This window comes from Sinocyclocheilus anshuiensis, unplaced genomic scaffold (assembly GCF_001515605.1).
Source record: "Sinocyclocheilus anshuiensis isolate Anshui unplaced genomic scaffold, SAMN03320099.WGS_v1.1 scaffold93, whole genome shotgun sequence".
Classification (NCBI taxonomy): Eukaryota; Metazoa; Chordata; class Actinopteri; order Cypriniformes; family Cyprinidae; genus Sinocyclocheilus; species Sinocyclocheilus anshuiensis.
Window position 1 is genome coordinate 92,969 of NW_015539852.1, and position 22,394 is coordinate 115,362.

Below are 22,394 nucleotides of genomic sequence, written 5' to 3' on the forward strand. Positions count from 1 at the left end.
AAACCATGCATTAAGAGCCGGGGGTGAAAACCTTTTGAATTTGAAGATCAGGGTAAATTTAACTTATTTTGTCTTCTGGGAAACATGTAAGCATCTTCTGTAGCTTCTGAAGGGAAATACTAAATGAAAAAAATATGATATTTAGGCAAAGTAAGAAAAATGTATACATCTTCATTCTGTTCAAAAGTTTTCACCCCCGAAGAACAGCAGGCAGTTTAACTGTTCAGGATAAACAATAGACTCATGAACAACAATCACTAAACAAAATTAATTTTTATATTCAACTATTATTTTCTCTTGTGGACTATGCAAACATCTTTTATGTGAAATATCTTATTCAGGTCAGTACTAAATAAACAATAACATGTATTTTGTATGATCCCTCTTATTTTGGTAAAATAATTAACATTTTGCAGATTCTGCAAGGTGTATATAAACTTTTGGCTGCGTTTTCAGCATTTTCAGTCATGGCGCGGGACATTTTACAAACCAAAGATATAAGTCTATGAATCTCACTAGCGCTCCACAGCCTGTTGTTCTCCGTCTTTTTGTGACCATTTGGGAGAGAGGGGGCGGGGTTTTGCGTGATGTCGACCTGCGAATGCAGACACGATGGCTGGGTTGCGTTTACATTACACTGAGATCTGATCACAATGCGTTCTCGACTACCTCTGGAGCAGGACACTCTGATCGGATAACATTCCGATCAGAAGCGTGTTTACACTTCTCTTTTGTCCACTGTGTATGTGGACAGCATCCGGATACAGGTCGTATGTTAATGCCAAGTTTAAATGCACCAATTGACTTCAACTGTATATTTCCAGTTTTCAAAAGTCAGCTTTATATGAAGAATAAACCTAAAATGTATTTTGTTATTCACTGAAAATCTGTCCTATAGCTCTCCTTGCACCTTTTTTGATAGAACTCATGATCATATCTAATTAAAGGGATAGTTCACCCAAAAATGAAAATTTGATGTTTATCTGCTTACCCCCAGGGCATCCAAGATGTAGGTGACTTTGTTTCTTCAGTAGAACACAAACAGAGATTTTTAATTCCAGCCGTTGCAGTCTATCAGTCGTATAATGCATGGCAATAGTAACAAAATCTATGAGAGTAAAAAAAACATGCACAGACAAATCCAAATTAAACCCTGCGGCTCCTGACGACACACTGATGTCCTAAGACACGAAACGATCGGTTTGTGCCAGAAACCGAACAGTATTTATATAATATTTTACCTCTAATATACCACTATGTCCAACTGCTTTGAGCGCGCGCACGGCATCCGGTGCGTGAGGTGTGTACATGCTCTGCAGATAAACATAAAATTTTCATTTTTGGGTAAACTATCCCTTTAAGGAACAAATCGTTCTTCCTAATCATTTGAGTCAGTTCACTAAATCGGTCTGACTGATTAGCTCCCAATTCAGACTGATTCAATTCTAGATTTTAATGTGCTGACTCCTATCAGCAATCTTCACAATGTGGTTATTGATAAGCTTATCTCGTTCTGTTTCTTTCTCACAGACTTATCATATGGCATAAACATACACCACAAGTCATATAGATCACTTTTATGACACTTTTACAGTGCTTTTCAAAACTGCATCCCTTATTCACTGTAATTGCAAAAATGTTTCAAATAATGTTTTACTTTTGTGTTCTGCAGAAAGTCTGTCATACAGATTTGGAACAACATGAGCCTCAGTAAATAATTACAGATTTTTCCTTTTTCCATGAACTATCACTTTAACAGGCACATAACTGACCATTTCTATAAATAATGCTCAAACAAACACTATAGTGTGAACTGCAAACTTCATGCCACAGTATCACCAACAATTTCTGGATTTATTGTGCACTGCTTATATGCCTACATCTCTGCAAAAGAGAGCCCTGCAGGACAAGTGCGTTTAATAAAAGGCCCACATCCAGCTTTTAATTACAGAGCTGCACTCTTCAACCCTGCGCAGGGCACAGACGTCTCTATGGTGACCACCACAACACTAAGCACACGGGTGTGTCCACGGCTGAGCATTAACACACCAGCCATTTCGATATACTTTCATACTGATTGTGAATTGATAATGATGCATCAGAGCATATATCTGCATGCATGTCTGTGTTTGTGCATGCAAGTACTACAGGAATGCTTGTAAACCGTCTAGTCAGTCATTAAGTAGGACTGGAGGTGTTTGGCAGGCATCTGTTTGCCAGTTCTCAGTCTTGTACCTTGTTCCAGCACATGGAGGGGACAGCTTTCGTTTAACATCACAATGCATATGGGCGATCATGCATATCAGCCAGATTTGTATTAATGATTAAAAGCTGCAGTGCTTTTGTTCATGCTCCACTTAGGTTAGATCTAGAAATAAATGGGTAGATCAAGTTAAAACACTTGAATTTATATGGTAGGTCTTAAAAATTAGGCAATATGTGTGACTTTGGTAGGGTATATCATAGTTCATTGCAACATAACTTTCGCTGTAACTTTCAAAACTCAAAACTTCCTTCTCTAATCCAAAAAGACCATTTATTGGTACTAAGATGCAAAAACAATAATGCTGCCAATTTGATAATCAGAAACTTGGCCTATATTATTCCCAAACGCTAAAAAAACTAACAATAAAATGGTAGAGTGTGTTAAACCTTGTGCACTTAATATCATTCTAAAGAATACCAATCTGATATGAGATCTTTTTAAATATTTTATTTAGCATGGATTAAAAAGTGACAGTAAAAAGACATTTATAATGTATAGGCTAAATGCTTTTTTTTTTACTTTCTATTCATCAAAGAATCCTGAAAACAATGTTTCCACAAACTGATTTGCAAAACTGTTATCAATTTTGATAAGAAATGTTTGTTGACCAACAAATCAGCATATTACAATGATTTCTGAAGGATCATGTGACACTGAAGACTGGAGTAATAATGCTGAAAATTCAGCTTTGCATCACAGGAATAAATTACATTTTAATATATATTAAAACAGAAAACGGTTATTTTAAACTGTAATAATTAGTAATAATATGGAAACTACAATTCCTGGTTTTCTAGAAACTGATAATTAAGACAATAAAGCACTAAAGAAGAGTTCACTGGAAAGGTTGAACAAATTTATTCCAAAGAGTTCATAATGACTTGGATGGCCCTTATTAACCCTCTCCTACACACACACACACACACACACACACACACACAGCAGCAGACATGACCGATGTGAAACATCCACGCACATACACTCATACCTTTGGACCTGTCAGGTTTGAGAGCACATTGCTTTGAGGCATGAAAATTTGCATAAAAATTACCATCTGCACCTGACAGCCTTGACAAAACATATACACACGCAGCTAAGAAATATTGGAAATGCAGATTTACTTTCATGTGCATATGTAACCTGCATCTCACCTCATCATTCTGTCAAAATAAAAAAACCAACAAAAGAAACAAGATGGACATCGACAGAGTTTGTAGACAGGAGAAGATTGAATAAGCAGAGGAACTTTCTAGAAGGTTAATGTGCAGCTCCTGTGTTTGTGCGTTTTACGTCTCTGAGCCAGACAAGCCTGACATGATTTCATTTCGGTACAGCACAGATGGAAAGTCGAGCAAGGAGAGCCAGACAGAATACTATAAAAATTCATTCAGAAAAAGAGCATAAACATGTTTGCATTTCTCAGAAAAGCATGAAAAACATAAGCCTGGCTGGCTTTCGACTGACATGCCAATACACAATCACTCTGAGCAAACACAGAGGAATGTGAGTGTGTACTCAGGCTCTGTGAAAACATCCACAGGAAATAGGAAGTGATGTCAGGCTTGTCAATAATAGTGACCTTTCATTTCAAGCGACCAGTGAATTGAACTACCATGCAAATAAGCATTTTTTCTGTTTAATGCCAATCAAATAATGCAATCCAACTCAAACACACATACAAACTTGGTGTAAATGGTGAGGAGCAGATCCATATATTTTCACCCACGTGAAAGACAGTTTATCTTTCTTCATGAAAATAGACCACATGGCTGTCTGCTCCCAACAGAGAGGAAAAAACAATGGGAAAGAGGGAGAGAATAGGGAGCAAGAAATTACAATACAAGCCTCCTATTGTTAGGCCAGGATGGAAAAGAGGCATCGGGACACATACATAGTGGGAATGAAACAGCACTTTCATAATCCTGAGTCAAGCCCAAGGCAACTATTGGTCAGATGAGAGGAGTGTGATAATGTTACACACACACACACACACACACACACACACACACATTAAAAATGCACAAACTCACGTGCCTACACACTTCCTCAATAAAAAGCTGGAGAACTGCATAAAGGAAATCACCCACTCCTCCTTCTGAGCACTAACCATTACTGTAAATGATCACACAGCGGCATCATTATGATTTCAGAATGTTTACATACTTAGATCATTGTTTGTGCAGATTTGATAAGAGTCATGTGGTTGTTTTAAACACGACATCCAAAAATCACAAGCTTGAAATGTGAGCATGATAGGGGATTTCAATATAGATTGCTGCAATACTTTTAATAATATGGCCAAGTATGCATTTGGTTTTGTGATTTTACGACCTACAACAAGGACAGACCAGAGGGCGTGTGCGCCTTAATCAATCACCCTCAGCTTCCTTTTCCAGTCATCTCTCCAATGCCTACACACACAGACCTTGGACGAAGACATGGGGCGGCAATAACAGGAAACAGACAAACTCAAAAAAATCCCTTGCCATTTTGGTCACATTTTGGAGATGAAAAATAAGCTATTTGTGAGACTCAAGCACTGGGACACACACAGAGAGATGGAGGAGGTGGAAAGGATGCCACTTCTTTGTTCCGCTCTCATTAGGGAAAGAGACATGCAGGGAGGAAGGGAGCAGCTGGCAGTCTATTGCACCATCTGACCCTTATTGGGCACCGTTTACACACAGCAGGAGGGTATATTAGCCCCTCCCCAATCCCAAAATCCCTTCCACTGGCACTGTAGCGCTGTCACTTTCACCTATTCTTTATAACATATTCATTTCTAATCTAACACAAGAAATTCCTCACATACTTTTCTAAACACAACTAAACCTCATTTCAGGCATAAAGGGCTTTCCGGACCATCCCCCACTCCACGTCCCACCCGACACTCATTACAGACCACAGAGGTATCAATTCGTATCAACAGTCCTCCAGACGATTCATTTCTCCCCCTCATTTTCTCATGAACTGCCTGTCTTCCCTTGATAGGAAGGAATCAGGCTGCCACTAACCAGCTAGAGATCTAAAACTGATTGCATGTAGTCCTTTAAATGAACAGTCCAGGCTAAATATCCCCACAAAAATTACATAACTGTCTACACAAACAAATGGACTGCCAATTACACACTTACAATCTTAAAGTCTAGTATGGAGCAAGTATACAGTAAATACAATTTTGCTTGTTTTTACAAACTGAGGCATGTATTATTTTGGTATCATTCATATATTATTACAGTATTTATTAATATTTGAAATTAACTTTTACATTTTTAGCACAAGTTTTAGTGACTGTTATGCGCTTTTATTCTTTCATTTTTATTTAATTTTTTATTTTGATTTTTTTTGTACATTGAAGTTTTCATCTATTATTTAAATTTTACATGATGTCAGCTCTATTTCAATTAACAAAAGTGATTTTTAATCATTTTAATTGTTATTAATTAATTAATTAAAAATCGCTTGTGTTAATTGAAATACTGGTCATAGTTATTTTCTATGCAATAGATGTTTTCAACAGTGCTTAAATTGTTTAAACTCTTTAAATCTGTATTTCAACATATATATTTTAAACATTCAAAATGATTCACTAATAAAGACAGATACTATAACTTAATTAGTGAATATATGCACAACCACAAAGGTTCGGTTCTTAGCAAAAACAGTCACACTCATCCTAAACTGATTTTTAAGCTGAATCTCATCCATGCTTAGCTGGGCCAATGGAAAATGTTAAAGCTCATAAACTAAGGGGCTTCCCACAGCACAGAGGAGAGAAAGAGAAAGAAATAAACATTTATGGTCTCCTGTTGAAGGGACAGAGGTTAGACACTTCATCTCATTAGCATTAAACTGCTTGCATCATCTCCACCATATTGGGCATTCAAATGAAAAACAAACAATAATTGGACTCCACAGCAAAAGGATTGAAGCCTAAACTGCTACCTATTATCCATATAATTAAAACAAGTCACTTGTATAAAGCACAACCCCGTTACACTACAGTCAAACTACAAAATATCAACAAAAACTGATTCAGTCCATATGCCAATGCTGAGACAAAACACCAACACTCATGCCATCTGTGGATGCACCTGGGCATTGCTGTGGGGGGTTGTGTATCTGCTGCTGTGGAGAAGAGCTCTGATATACACTAATAAACATGGATCAGGTCAAAAAGAGAGCAATGCATCTGGACTGAAACATTCTCATGCTGAACTGAAAATAAAAATAACATTTAATTGTGCTGCTCTCTGGTGGCTATGGATGTCAAAAACAAAACACTTTTTCAATAAATCAATAGGACTGATTACTGAAACACTGTTGACGTACAATATGGCAAATCATCACATTATGGATCTGGATGAAAGATCTGGTCTGGAAATATTTTAATTTCCTGGTCCGAGTAAAGGCAAGACCTCTGGCATTTCAAGGCCTGACCTTAAATAACCCACAAGAGAATTAGGTCATGTGATGAGATGTCAGGTCACTGCTGCACACTGGGAAAAGGAAACACTTATTTAAGTGCACAGGCTCCTGGGGCCTCATTTATCAACAGTGCGTATGCACAGGTTTGTGCGTAATGAGTGCGTAAGAACAGTTTCACACAAAGTGTGGGATCTACCAACTTGTACTTATACGTAGAAATGTGTGTAAATATAAGCGCACCTCTGAGCATGCTTACACAGAGAATCTAGTGGTAGAATAGCGACACTACACATTAAAAGCATTTAAGAGTGTCATAGTATGCATTAAGCAATCCACATGTCCTGTGTTTGCTTTAATTATAAAACACTCAATTTATAATTTGTCTGGTTTTAAACATCCGTAATTGGTGTCAAACCCTATAAAACACAGCTGTGACAAATGTTTGTCTTATTTGCAATGGCTTATCTTGCGTTATTGGAAACTTGGCAAACAATGCACTCCGCATGGAATGCGTTTTCAAAGACCGCGCTGAGAGTGAGAGCACAGAATGGCTTCTCAGTCGGTACCGCTTTCTTTGACATGATTTCGGTGAGGACACATACATTCACGTGATTTATAAAGGGAGGTGTTGTCACCATATATGGTTCATTGGAGGGGTTTCCGAATGCAAATGTCCGTGAACGTGAACGAGCATGTTACTTACGCACATGTGGGATTTATCAACAATGATTGCTTACTCATGTGCGTAAGAACTGCGTGCGCACGTTTGATAAATACGGATTTTCTTGTACTTAGGCACATTCTAAATTTCATCCGTAGGACAAAATATAGAACCTTTTCTATGCACTGTTGATAAATGAGGGCCCAGGTCTTTTCTCCGTAAGTGAGTCATATTGTGCATTTTCTTTAATCATTTCATTGTTCTCCATGTTAGCTAATAATGTTAGTCAATGGTTTTTGAACCAAATGTGTCTTAATTTAGCTTTCCATGACCATTTTTACACTCTCTCTGACCCGTGACAAAATAAGGTGTCAAAAGCCAAGATGACAAGCAAACAAAGCTTTTTTTTCCAAGTTAACTTGAGTTTTTGCCCTCCACACCAACCGTGACCACATTAAGCAACTTTATCATGATTTATCACTTTGAAGATTAATTTCTCATGATTTCACCTGTTTAAAGGCCTTAAAGATGTAAATGTAAAAAAAAATTGTTTCACAAAATGACTAAAAGGCGACATTGTCTGACAGTGTAACACCACTGAGGCAAAACAAAAAACAAGTCCTCACCAATTGCACATTTAGGTGCTATTCATGGATTTAACACTTTTTTGAATATGTGATTTGGTATTGTGTCTTATTGCGCTGTACCAAATTACCAACAGATACAAATCTATCATGTATATGCAAGATGTACAAGAAAGACTAGTGCATAACCTAAATTTATATACTCACTCGCTCTTTCTCAATTGGTTGTGTGGGTCACAACTTACTAGATGCTAGAAATCACACAATCTCGACATATCTGTGTTCAAACATCCGTCACACCACCTCCTACTGCTAAACACACTCATTTGTGCCTCTTTTCAATTCTGTGGGGGCTTAATGAGAACTGTAAAGGAAAATCTGACTTCCTGTTACCCTCGCCCACCAACTCCACAAGTCTTTTTTATTCACCTGAAACGTTTTCTGCTCTTGCTGCTTCAAGTCGTCACATGATTTAGCTGTGATCAACACCAAATGAGTATAAACCTGTCTTATCACAGTCATAAGTGAGGGAGGGTAAAATAAGACTGCAATGAATTGAATGTACAGTGCTGGTATTATCAATTGTAGATTGTGTTGGCTTTGTGTATGTGTGTGTGTTGTTAGAGAGGCCTACGGAAAGGAAGCTCCAAAGAAGAGATACTGCATGAATAGAGATTATTCAGTGAATGCAACACCATGTTATGTCACAACACTGGAATGTGATGAACCTGTAAAGGCTTTCTAATAGACACACAGTGAATATGACATCATCTTAAAAAAAAAGTTGGCATCTATAAACCACACAATAATAAAGTTTACATGGATTTAAAAGATTGGTGTCAGTCAGATTAAAGCAATATAGCAATATTTAATCCAGGGTGTATACACATTAATCAAACTACAAATGGACTCAGCATTGTGCACTTGCTCTAAAATACAAAGCTGAAACTCTTTAGCATTCATTCAAAGCTGGCATGAAATGGAAATTGTGAGTGTCTTTTTCCCCCTATGATGTACAGTATATGAGTGAATATTATTTATTACAAACATTGCAATATTCCATTAATAAATAACAATTATCAATATTTATTTCTGTAAATATTTGATTACACATTGTGTCATGTATATTTGGATAGTAGCTGACTACGAACAAACTGCTGTAGCATGATCATAACTGCAATGTAAACATAGTGACAGAATACACGTGTATGTAAACTGACTTGGGCAGAGATCAGTAGCTGTTTTTACTTGATATTTGCCTGTATTATAAAAAAAAAAACTCAAAATATCTTACTGGTCTTAAAGGGATAATTCAGCCAAAAATGAAAATCTGTCATCAATTACTCACCCTCATGTCATTCTGTATGAATGTATGATTTCCTTTCTAGTACGGAACACAAAATAATGTATTTTGAATTTTGAATGTTTAAAAAAAAAAAAGTTTCAAAATACCTACAGTTATGTTCCGCAGAATAAATCCACACACATTTGGAATGACATGAGGCTGATAATGATGGGTAAATGATGACAGAATTGTCATTTTTGGGTGAACTATCCCTTTACGTCAAACGGTTTAAACTAAACCTAAACCAGCATCTTCATGCTCAGGTCACCGTTAAACCCCCTGTCCATATGGGGATGTGATCATGGGTGCAGCAACTGTCCAGAATGGGTCAGGTGTGTGCGAGTATGTATATGAGGGATCCAGCAACTGTGTGCTATATAACAAAGAGGGCGGAACAGAGGGGCCATTGATTCTGCTCAGCTGTGGCCAGCACCTGCTGGGTCAGGGCTTACGTTAAAGGGGCATGTGAGAGGTGCTAATGTATGTTTGGGGACGTGTGTGAATGCATGTATAAGGATGCAACGTTTAGGATTACTAACCAGTGATTTCAAGTAATGAAAAACTACACTAGATTGACACATTGATCCATGGTGTTCATGTGAGCAAAACGACTTCGAATCTATCTTTCGTCATTACTAGATCTCATTCCCTCATCATTTGCTATTTTATTTTACTATGAATGTGACAAAAATTCATAAAAACACACAATCCACAATTGCAATTTAATACAGAGGACGTATATACAGGACAGACTATAAACTGCAATACTCCTCTCACAGGGGCGACACAACCAAAAGTCAACTGCTGCCTTCATGATGAAGAGAATAAGCCATCAAAGAGACTGCTGACCTAGCACTGTCTGTCTGCACAGATAGATGCATTTAACCTGACTGACAAAAAAACTACAGGTGTCTGCATGGCATTTGTGTATCTGCTAAAAAACAGACAGCAGTTTGTTACTAGTGTTACTTGCTAAGGGAAGTATCACTATTACTGTTGCTCAAACAAGGGAAGTACCGCTATATTGCTCACACTAGGGTTAGAGATATAGCCTAAAACAAACATGTAACCCTAGCTATTCAACTTCTGCACCATTGGTGCTGTGGACATTAATGGTACCTCAAATCATGCCGCTTGCTGAAGAGCAATCAGACCAACAATTGTTGCATGACAGTTCATAAAACAGGTGTAAGTAACCACCTAGCAACCACCTACAACACCCTAGCAACCACTTAAAAAATTGTAGCAACCACCTACAACACCATAACAAGTTCCAACCACCTAGAACATCCTAGCAGTTGTTTAGAACATTCTACTAAAAACCTAGAACATCCTAGCATTTGTTTAGAACATTCTACTAAAAACCTAGAACATCCTAACAGTTGTTTAGATCATTCTAATTAAAACCTAGAACATCCTAACAGTTGTTTCGAACATTCTAGTTAAAACCTAGAACATCCTAACAGTTGTTTAGAACATTCTAGTAAAATCCTAGTACATTCTTGGTATTTACAACCACCTAGAACACCTAGCAACCACCTAGAACATTGTTGCAACTAGAACAACTTAGAAAACCCTAGCAACCATTTAGAACATCCTAGTAACCACTTAGAACATCATAGCAAGTTGCAACCACCTAGAACACCCTAGTAAATTCATTGCAACAAACTTAGCAACCACCTAGAACACCCTACCACTACCTAAAACATCACATCACAGAACCACCTAGAACACCTTAGTATCATCATTCCCTACCAACACTTCTTCACAAAACAAAATATCTACTTATATTTACTATAGCACATCACTCATCAAGCACTTTGGGCTTCTATTAGGACAATATTAAATGTTCCACAGGACAGAATGTTTCATTCGGGTTTGTGACATCCTGATTTCGATCTAAAATGTATCTTGTGGTCATGAATCAGACTGAGCATCCATTGGTCCAGCTTTCCCTGTGCCCTGTGAGCTTTCTTGGACCGCGTGGGGCGAGAGAGAAGAAGAGGTATCTGATTGTCCTGTTTCTTTGTTTGATTTAAAGGGGGTGGGAATCAATGTCAGCAACAGAATGCCAAGCAGCTATTGGTCAGATCCGACTAAAGGATTTACAGACAGCTGTCCGTGTCTGGATTACACTACAGATCTATAATTCACACAAACATACACCTAAACTCATGGGCAAACATGCAAATGCTACAGATTAGACACAAGCTTTTATGACGGCATAAATTACACAAATTATAACCACAAGAAGACAAAAAGAACACAACATGCAATTTCCTACATTATAATTCAAATCTGATATTGAAACCATTTTAATTCAATGATGCAACTATGATTCTGTTAAACATTACTCTAAATGAATCCCATCCTAACCCAGATTTATTCACCCACTGATGATTTCTCTTACTCAAAATGCACAAGATATTCTATGCATGTGTTCATTAACAACAAACTGTTATCTGGCACGACACATGTAACAGCATATTATCTCGCTTCTCCATTCTCTTCTGCCTCTCACCTAACATTATGCCAAAGACGCTTGAGACATTAATAACGGGTTCGGGGCAAAACTCTTTGTTCATGCTCCAACAAAAACACAGTATGCACTTCTATCTGACAAAATAATGAATGCAAACTATCTGTTCTACGATTTCCCGTCTTAAACTATCAACCAAACAACAAATCTCAACGCCAACCCATTCTGTTTAGCATAACAGCTCCAAATCCAGCCCCTGTGTGTCAACGTCACCGCGGAAATCCATGGAAACGAGAAACAAAGAACATAAACATGCACTCCGTGCTTTATGATTTCAAACCCTACATGAATATTGCATCATGCTTTAATGAGCAGATATAGCTCTGAATCCTTTGTGTGACATATGCAGTCATATTAAAATTATGTATTATCATAATTTATAATATGTATATGAGATACAAGAGAAGGTGTGAGTTATAAATGAGCACACAAGCGGGAAACAAAGAGAGCTGTCAAAGAACAGCTCTGCTGTAACAGAACAAAGCACATTGAGAAGCACTGAGACACACACACACACACACACACGTGAACATACGGACCAAAACAAAGCTCCATATCAATGCGTATCAAGTGTACAGAAGCAGCACTGTCCCACAAGAGAAAGAAGTTCCTCTAGAGCAACATGTTCATTAGGTTAATCAATACGCTGCATATAAATGCACGCCAGCATGCACTCAATATGCAGTGTAGACAAAATTCAGTCTAGACCTAAGCATGCTGCTGACTCACAGTGTCCAGATAGCTAAAAAAAAAAAAGGTAATTCCATCAAAAGGACATTCCCAGTTTACCAGGAAATTAAATTTTAGATTAATATTTAAATGTATTGATAATACACTTCTTTTAGACACTGTATTTTATTAGTCAACTCTTTCTGCTTTAATAACCATGTCAAAGTACATCCACAGTTTAATTCACTATATCTCAAAGGAAATCTATTGAGAAAGGTCAGATTAAGGAAGCAGAATTTACCCTAGGCTGACCCTCAAGTAAGAGCTGATATGAAAGTAGTAGTTACTACTAGGACAGGATGTTAACGCAACAACCTAATGTAAACAACTAATGACCTAAAATGCTGTTTTGTAAGGTTGAGGACACCATGTGACTACCCAGAGAACCCCCAATCACTCAACTCCACTGTGCTACCTGTCCTCAAGGGACAAGCATCATCATGTACGGGAAGTCTGAAGTCATGACTCTGTGTCTTTCCCTCTTTCTCACTTTCTCTGTGTCACATTCATGGTTATACACAACGGAAACCACACACAGAATGATAATATGTGTGTGAGAAAGAAACAGATACAGAGATACACAAACAGAAAGGGGAAGACTTCACTAGCACTAGTGGGGGGACTGGTTCCAAGATCAAAAAGAGATGCAAGGCGTTTGACAAAATTGCAAACACATGTGGTCAGACTCGGAACCAACCCCTCCCTACCCCCAACATCCCCTCCAATACAGAAAACCCATTTCAATATGATCATACTGAACATATACTGCAACATCTCTACTACTAATAAACTGATCTTATAGTCACAGTCACTGTGAAATATGTTCTCCGACTGTGTTTGTCTGGACATGATAGTCACTGTAAAAATGTATTATTTTTAGAAATATACAAATATTATTAAGTAGGGATGCACCGATTGCAATTTTCCTGGCCGATTCCGATTTCCGATTTTTCGTTAGTGTGATCTGCCGATACCGATTTTTGCCGATTCCGATTTTCTTTCTAAGAACTATAATTGACAGCATATACAAACAAAAATCTACGTTTCTTTAACGCAAAGTTTTATTTTCATAAAAAAACAAGTAAAAAGTCATTAATAAAATAAGAACAAACACAAAAATGTTAAATAACACATTCAGTGTTGTTTTACATTTGATTTTAATTTCTGTAGTCTTCATTGTAAAAATTAAATACAGATTAATGCTTACCATTAAAGTTATAAAACGTATGGAGTCAAGAGCAGAAAGTGCGTTCCAAAACTGACTGTGTTTAACTGGATACTCGCCAATACGGGCACTTTGACATAATGTTGTATGTATTTGACAGTTTTAGCGCAGTTATCCACTCATTTTGGTATTTGTGGCTCACAAGCTGTTTGAGACCGAGCCGGATTGTGCGCTCTTTTGACATAATTTTGTATGTATTTGACAGTTTTAGCGCAGTTATCCACCCATTTTGGTATTTGTGGCTCACAAGCTGTTTGAGACCGAGCCGGATTGTGCGCTCCACTAATATAGATCAGTGGTGGTGCGCACGCTTTTGGTGTAGAAACCTGCGGGAATGACTAAAACAATGCGCAATACAAGCACTATTTAACCAGAGCTAATGAGACGTGTGTGAGAGAGAAGGGGTCGTCGGAGAGAAGAGAGCGAGAATGCGCGGCTGACGTTATTGCCTGTGCCGCTGCCTGCTGGTAACAAAACGGATCGGCTCGGAATCGGAAAGAAGAGAGACTGATCGGCCGGTCACCGATCCGGGCCGATCATGAGGAAAATCGGCCAATTCCGATCCCTGGCCGATTGATCGGTGCATCTCTATTATTAAGCTCCTCTATAGTTTGCATAGTAAATGAGAAGGTCTAACATATAAATACGACAAAATAAACTTCAAATGAAAATCTCGGACAGTAAATGAGAGACACTGTTCTACAGAGAGGAAGACAAGACAAGACAAGACATGACACGTCCCATGTGCTTGGAATTGCTGACTTAACTACTCTATACTTTTTTTACTCAACCTGCATGCATTATTCTTAAAAATAAATGAATAAATAAAAATAGCACTTTGATTAGAATGCAAAAATAAAAATGTTTAAAACAGAAATATCTATTTATCTACAGTATCTATATATATTTATTTAATTCATTAATTAATTCATATACAAAATATTTATATTACTCAATTTGTTTTTATTTGATGATTTTCATTTACATAGTTGTACTATTCAAAACTATTAATAACTGATTATTTAAACAAAAATAATACGTAATTATTTTAACTTGTGAACACAGTAATACGAAACACGCCTACTTTCATTATTTCAAACATTTGTTTGCCATTGTTCTTCTGCGTTCTGAAGCGCTTTATTGTTCTGTTGCTCATTGTTTGATCTATTGTCTGATGCATTTACTATGTAATCAATGTATCACTTGACTGTGTGCATAAACATTGTTTCCAATAACGCGCGTCTCATTTCCACTACGACAAATATCGCGTTTTAATGCAAAGCGTCCTGAAAACAGAAACACATTCAAGCACACACACATACCTCAAATCAGTCCTGAGCGATACTTCTCTGTGGCAAGAGACTTCAGATGAACCTCAGAAGAAGGCAAAGACATCAGTTCAGCTCTCCTGTTATAAAGGTGTGTCTGTTAAATCTGGGTTTTCTCTCTTGGAAACAGTTCAGTTGTAGACAGGACCCTTAGAAATGTAAATTAATACTTGGAGTGGGGGGCGGGCGGACAATATGACCCAACGCCTAAGTCACATGCGACGCTCCGCCCATTTCCCCTCATGATTATTCATCAGCAGGGGAGACCCCGAGAGCGGCCTGGGCGTGGCGCAGTATCGGTGGGCGGAGACTAAGGGTGCAGCGTACACAAAGCAAATGCGAATATATATTAAAGGGATAGTTCACCCAAAAATGCATATTCTGTTATTTACTCACTCTCCTGTTGTTCTTTTACTTTCCCAAAGGGAGGAATGTTACATTCTGTCATTTTTGTCTCTTCCATGCACTGGCAAATAAATGGTGACAGAAGAGCCTTCAAAACGAGGCAATTTCATTATAACAGTATCATAACTATTACTTCCATACGACTCGTTTATATTCTGAATTCGTATATTCTGAATTATATTCTAATTCATACTGTAGCATTGTGCGAGGAACAGGCTCAAAATTAACTTCGTTCACGAATAATATCTGTTATGCAACAGAATCCGCCAGTTTAGTTCGTAAACAAATCAGAACCAATTTATTAAAAATAGATCCCTCTCAGACGAACTGTTCATCTAGTAAAAAACAAAACAAAAAAAAAACACTTAAAGTTGATGACAGATTTGACATTTTTGTGTGCCTGTTCCAGGGTTTCATTCATTCTAACGCATTCTTCATTCGAATCATTCAAAAGATAAACAAAAGAGTCATTTAAATAGCAAGCTGTCATAATGTTACTTTGTTCACTGGTTTCTGCATGTGGATTATTTAAAATAATCGGCTTAGCAATGGCAGCTGAGTCTGGACCCCAAAAGCCCCACTACCCCCATAAGTAGACGGGATTTCTTCTTTTTTTTTTCATCCCCTTTTTCCAGTTCAGCCCCGCCCTCGACGGCCCCTCGCTGATTCACATGCTCGTGTGAATCTATAAAACACCGGACTTCCGGTTACTGGGGCGTTATGACAGTTGTCATACAGAACGTTTAGTACAGAAACTGTTGAATTTCCTGTCAAGTTCACACCAAAGATATGGGACAAAGGTGAGGAAGCAAAATATATTTACCATGGTAAACATATTTTCTGTCAAAGAAAAAAAGTCTACCATACTTAATATCATTTTTTTTTTATTATTTTTTTAGCTGTAATTATTCTTACCATGTTTTTATAATAAGCTCTCTCTTGTCTTGTCTGTGTGTACTATTTTCAGACATGTTTATAAGTCTCTGATGTACAGTAGGCTATAGAGTCCAAGTCACTCACCCATAACATAAATTAAAATGAAAAATTAAACTATATTTAAAGTCAATTAAATATTTCACAGACTCAGTATGTCTTATGAAATATGCATTTCTTACATATCAAATATTTTCTTTCTTTTTTTTTTATTACATTTTTGTCCTTTTATGAATGGCTGCTCCTTCAGAACTAGTTTCAGGATGATGCATTGATGTCATGCATTCCACTGCCATGGTTCATGTGAGAGATCCTTTATAGAAAACAGGGGAATGAGTCAGAACTGCTCCAGAGGTTACCTAGAATTCAGTCCCACCACACTTTCGGGGAACATACTGTATGTGGACTAGAGGTTACGGGAATTTGGGAGGGGTCCCAATGTTTGGATGTGGAAAAAAAAGTCAGGCAATCCCAAAGCCATTCTTTCTCAATCTCTGAGCTTTAAGAAATGAGAGGGTCTAGGAGGGGAAAAAAACTATTTTATTACTTTGTGTTTATACAAGACGTAGTCAGCCAGATTATTGTGTAGTTATTCATCCCGAAATAAAGTGGAATCAGCTTTAAACAATTCACTTTTCTGTACAGCTGGCAGAAAATATTAATTTACAACCAGATATGCACATATGTGGTCTTATAAGTAATAATCAGGTATTACACACGTTTGTTTTTCTTGAGTAGTTTTCAGCTTTATGTTAGATAATGTCCATTATTACTCCAGTCCTGCATTATTAATTTGATATTTTCCTTGTGGTTGATTTCCTGTGACCCTTTTAACCACTTTCAACCTGTTTGCTGTTAAACAGGAAATGATAGTTTTCTGAAACCATGGTAATGGCTCTGGCTTCCTCTATCGCAGTGGCCCAGAGGCATCACTTTGAAGATCAATGTGTACTTTCCCTTTTTACTGAAAACACCAGTAAGACAGACACCGATTTTATCTTTTCTTTTTTTACAGTTTTATAAATAGAGGTTCTTTTTTTGCATCTGTGGTTCCATGAATAATCCTTGACCTTTACATTGCACAAAAATGTCTTTCTTTACAGTAGAAAAAGGTTCTTTAGATTGTTAAAATAAGAAAAAATGGTTCTTTTAAGAAACGTTCACTGAAGTGGTTCTTCTATGGCATTGCTGCAAAAACACTCCTTTTTTTTAAATCACTCTCTTAACGATTAATTCCTTTACTTATCCTTAATTATCATGCTTAAATTATATTTATTATATGTTGCTCCAACTAGATGTTCAAATACAAAATCCCCACTAAAGTCCCATGCACAATAGATAGAGTTTAAACTTCAACTATGTCCGCTTTGATCAGGTCGGCCTATTGACATATAGCAGAACACTGAAAATAAATAGTTACGGCCAGAGTGAATGTCTGTGACCTACTTTGACTGGACTGGGGACGCACTTTACCAATGAGATTACATCTCACAGGAAAATACGCCCAGAGTGCAGTCATACTGGGAGTTCATCTTTATGCGTTTTCCACTGGAATGGAGCCATCTCTGCTTCAGACGTTTGACCAACAGCATTGTCATTATGTTCCTCACAATAATGCGCTGCAACAGAACACAGACCTCTCAGATGTCAGTACATGTCAATGTATTTCAGTCAAATCTGACACATCTGCATTTTTATTTGTTTATACAGTCCTGGAATTACGTTACGATGACTTTTATACAATATTCGTAATTCATCTGTGTGAAGATTTTTTTTTTAAATCACCTTTTGTGCTCCATGGAAAGAACAACAGTGTTTGGCCTGACATGAGGGAGAGTTAAGAGAACTTTCATTTTTGGATTAACTTTTCCTTTATTACAGAATGAGGGCATGTTACCTGAAAAATACTCAATATAACATCTGCAAAGAGTTTTTGCAAGAAACTGAGACACCATCTGTTTTAATGAGGCTCGTGTCTGAATCACACAATATCAAATGTACAGAATCACAGATGTTTGAGCGGTTACACACACTAGGGAAGACTGTGCTCTTGGGAAAATGAAACAGTTGGGAATACTTGACTAGATGTGTGTGTGTGTGTGTGTGTGTGTATATATATATATATATATATATATATATATATAAAACAATCCCTAATTGAGCTGTGCTACCTGATGAGGAAAGTGTGTCAGTGTGTGTTGGAAATTCCGTGGGTATTGCAGTCTTCATTGCCGTGTGTGTTTACAGCATGTGAATGAAAGTAGACTATTTTATTGTTTAAATTACAGTCAATTGCATTACCGCATTGATTTTATGTGTAAAGATATTTTTTCTTCTAAAATGCAATATTTGAAAGCTTTGATGTTACTTTAATATTTTAAAAGAATAAAAATCTTTCCAACATGAAACCAGTCAGACTATATTTTTATTGGGTATACAGAGAGAAATTAAAATAAGCATGTGTTTACATGTTGTTAAATGTTTTACATTTGCAGCTCTACTGTAATTAATATTTGATTAGTTCAGTGCTATTTATTTAAGAAAGAGTAAGATGCATGAAGAAAATTCTTGTGTGAAACCTAAAAATGCATGCTATTTTCGTAAGCCCAAGTGTAATTCGGACCTATGTTGTATATTTAAAATGCATTTATTTGCTACATGTTAAACCAATATGGAGAAGGTATGCCACATTTATTTGTAACGGTTTATGGGTGCAATAGTATGTGATGTTTTGTGTAAAGAGATGAACAGAAACAAAACAGGGCTAAATGCCATGCACAGTCCAAAATCAATTAATCAATAAATCAATGAATTATTTTCATGTGAAAATTCTTTCTCTCTCTCTCTCTCTCTCTCTCTCTCTGTCCTGTTGTTACCATGAGCACTGGGCAGACGATGGGCGACTGATGAGGAGCTCAGCCTCTTTTAATCTAATAAACCAACTCTGAGTCACGCTGCAGGATGGGCGGCACCCACATTTCTGGATGACCCTGCTGCAGCCCGCTCTGGCATCATCATATTATGACCCTGATGCTGATCATATGCCAAAATTCTGCCAGAATATGATTAAAAGGTACTCTTAAAAGTCTGATCACAACTTACCATAAAAGTGCTTTCCTGCTAATTTTACTAAACCTGTAGATTCTATAGGCTTAATGGAAAATTACATAGAGAGGGTGTATTGGTGGATTGTATTATTCTGGCAACTTTTTGCGGAGCAAAACAGACACAGCAGCTGGCAATGTTATGTTTAAAATGTAAGTTACACAATATTAAGTTCTTGCATGTTGAACTTTATAAATGTATACAATAGCTTGCCCACGACAGAATCACAGCTGTGTCATAAAACACAAGTGGTATTGCTTCAGTAAATCATTAGTTTGTGCTTGTGTTCTCAAATTGTTTTTAGGACTTGTCATATTTGGACTTGTCACATGTATAATAACACTGTTTGTATTACTCTGCTTGTCTGTGTTCCAGATAGACTTTTGGTCTGTGCTTAAGTGGTGATGATTTTTAATCACTCTTTTTGCAGGTTCTTTTATAACGCTAGGTGGCGAAAAGTGACTGTCTTTACGAGAGAATCACTGAATCGTTCATTCATTCGTTGATTCATTTAAGAATTAAATACGTCACGAGTGAGTCATTTGAATCATTCAACCAGCCGATTCGTTCAAAAGGCTTATTTAGTGAAGTTAGCTGAACAGCATACTAACATAGGCCTGTTAATTTTGACTATTTCTCCCATATACAGACATTGCAGAATTAGTAGCAGTATGTTAGTACGCCGCTGTTCCGAACTGAGCCACTGTCTTTATGAGTGAGTCATTTTAATCATTAATTCAACCGAGTCAGAAACAAAACACTATGGTACTGAAGCGGCTCTGCAGCTACTTTGTTTGGCAACTTTTTGCGGAGCAAAACAGACACAGCAGCTGGCAATGTTATGTCTAAAATGTAAGTTACACAATATTAAGTTCTTGCATATTGAACTTTATAAATGTATACAATAGCTTGCCCACGACGGAATCACAGCTGTGTTGATATATATGCTATAAAACACAAGTGATATTGCTTCAGTAAATCATTAGTTTGTGCTTGTGTCATGCCACACAGACATTACTGTAAATAAACAGTTACAGTATTAAATATAATGGATTGTAATATCCCAGTCCCATTTATCATATTACACAATACTCTGGAACAGCTCAGTCCCCAGCTAACAATTTTTGGTTCTGGTAACGTTGTTTTTTGGTTCTCAGAACATTCCCAGAATGGACAACCTGACTTTCTCTGTTCATTAGCCAGAAAAGTTCTATTTATGTAAACAGAATACTCCCTGTAGGTTTGAAGTTATAACGTTCTCCTACTCTGCAACATTCCTTTACCTGCTACATGTAAAACAGGTATCATTGTAACCACTGAGAAGCATTTATCATCCACTTGTTAATTATTTTGTATAATATTTTGTATATTGCAAATTATTGTCTTCCAGAAATGACCTCACACAGACATATCTGCGTCATTCCAGAACATCCATTCCAGAGGGCTTGATATTTACTGACCTAAGTATAACATGAAGACCATGATATTTACAGCTGATTGATAACAGTTTTTCCAAAGACTGCATTCAATCTAAAATTTGCTGTGTGTCCATGCTGTATCTGTCACTCTGTCTTGAAATAGTCACGCACAGAGTGTGTGCACTCTCCGAGCACTTTAGCTAATGGAGCTGATTGGTATGAATGTGGAGGCTGGTGCAGAGCAAAGCTGCTGCAGAGGTGAATGATGTAATAGGGTTTTTTTTTTAATACCATGCCAGCTGAATCAATGACAATCAATCAGGATGAAGAGCTGAACACACATTAGAAGATGCTGGCGTGGTTGCAGCATGACACTGGAGTCTTAACAGAACTGGCATAAAACATAAACATAAAACATATATATATAGAACATAAAACACATATGTGCATGGAACTCCCAAACACATTGCTGTAAATATAGCAGAAAATGAGGAATGCACCCTTCTCTTTCTGGCTGTTTAAGGAGAAAAAAAAAAAAGGTGCAACAGAAACAGGTCCCAGAGGAAAGAAAGACAAATGAGGTCTCTTTAATATCTCAAATGTTTCTTTTAGACAGCAATGAGATTAAATGAAGAGCAAATGGGAATGAAATTAATTTTATAACTCTATACACTTAATGTATGCATTATATCGTATTAATTTACAACCAATTTTCTGTTAACTCATTTTAATTCATTTTTTTTAAATCAGTTATGGTTATAGTTTTATGTGTTACTCTATCTTAACAATTATCTTGTTATTTGTGTCTGTTTTATATCCCCAAATACATTTTAGGAGGCAAATCTGAGACAAGGTCGATATTTGAATTGAACACAATAGAGAAAACTCCATTAAGTCTCCTCAGCTATGAATGCAAATTGTGAGCAGTAAAAAGTCTTGAAAACACAGGACATGAACACTTTCAAATCAATATACATAAAATTGAATCTGTAATATTCTGATTGTTTACTTTTTACAGCTTCTGACTCATATTCAGCTAATGTTTGCACATGACATCCCTCGGACGTCAATATCTGCCACAAGGTCAAGGGGTCCGGTCTACTTTGTTGCACTGTACTGTCCGCTTCCTCACAGATATTCTAGTGAGACATGACAAGCAACACTGAATTAAGGATGTCTGTTGTATCTACCACACACTGATTTCCTCTCATAAGGTTACACAAACATACACTCAGAAATGCAGTATAAACAAAGGTTTTGTAGGACAGATCTGGTCCTCTGGGGACACCAAACGTGACGCACACTGGAGGTGGACAGAACTGGAGAAAACAATAAAGAGCAGGCTGACTGACCCACCAGCTGACAATAAATATGCTGAATCAGCTGGCCCTCTGACAGAACACACACACAGATGCATTCCTGCATGTG

The 22,394-nt window shown here is 37.2% G+C and overlaps 1 protein-coding gene across 1 annotated transcript in view; it reads right to left on the reverse strand.

The window, feature by feature from the left end:
• Positions 1 to 22,394, reverse strand: part of LOC107684683 (uncharacterized) — a 34,907-nt gene that overhangs the window by 4,201 nt on the left and 8,312 nt on the right. The window lies entirely within an intron of this gene.